This window comes from Triticum dicoccoides, chromosome 3A (genome assembly GCF_002162155.2).
Source record: "Triticum dicoccoides isolate Atlit2015 ecotype Zavitan chromosome 3A, WEW_v2.0, whole genome shotgun sequence".
Lineage (NCBI taxonomy): Eukaryota > Viridiplantae > Streptophyta > Magnoliopsida > Poales > Poaceae > Triticum > Triticum dicoccoides.
The window spans coordinates 745181399-745182470 of NC_041384.1; positions in this window are offsets into that span (position 1 = coordinate 745181399).

Sequence of the window (1072 nt, forward strand, 5' to 3'; positions counted from 1 at the left end):
GATCCGGCCGAGGGCTAAAATAAGAAAGAGAGTCGCGCGCGTTAGTCCACACATATTTATTCAAATCAGTTAGTTTGTATCACCAGAGGCTCAATGTATATATATATACCTCGGCGCCGGAGGTGGTTGCTACTTCCATTTGAAGATCGTCGTTTATCGACGTTTGTTCGGCATCATCTTGCTGACGGCGCCCTTCATCTTCACCGTCAAGGTTCAGATAAGAAGAGATATCATCTTCTTCTTGTCCGGTCGGCACATATAGAATATCGCCGTTTATGATGCCGAACATATGTGCTTCACCGTCCGGATCATAGTTGTCCATAATTGGGTCAGCTCTATCGTCCGCCATTATGTCAGTCCTGAAAACATGTAGTAAAAACAAATTAATTAAGTGAAGAAGGGGGGCGGTGGCGGTGGCGGTGGCGAAAGGGCTAGAGAACTTGAGTGTGACGCCCGGATACATTAACCTCTGCTAATGGTACCACATCACCATGATTACTGTGGTTAATCTCGTGATGATTCAAGTCCCGTGCCTTAAACCACATTTGTAAAGTATTTAAATGCGCTTTGGTGAATAAAACCGTGTCTTAAACAATAAATTAAATGCATTTTATAATTTATAAAATCTTAAACTTTTTTAATTAGGCATGAAACCTTTTGTGGCAGTGGTAAAACTAGTCACATTAAATTAGGTGCTTTTGTATGAATTTTGTAAAACAAAAATAAATGGGCATAAAGATAAAACACTAAAGCAAAATTACTAAAATAAAAAGTAAAGACAAAACAAAAGAAACCCCCCCCCCGGCTCCCCATGGGCCTCGGCCCATCCCACCCAACCGGACAGCCCACCCTGGCTGGCCCACCTCGCCCCTGCTTATCCCCCACCCTTGGAACCCTAACCCCGTGCCGTCCTCTGCTCGTAGGAGAGCCATGGCGCCGCAGGCCTCCCCGCACCGCTGCCAGTTCCCTGCATCGCATGTGAGCATGCGTCCCTGCTCTATCCTCGTCCCTCACGTTCACCACTCCCCTGCACGCGCTCGATCGCCACGTCGGATGCGCGCCCTACCGTCCG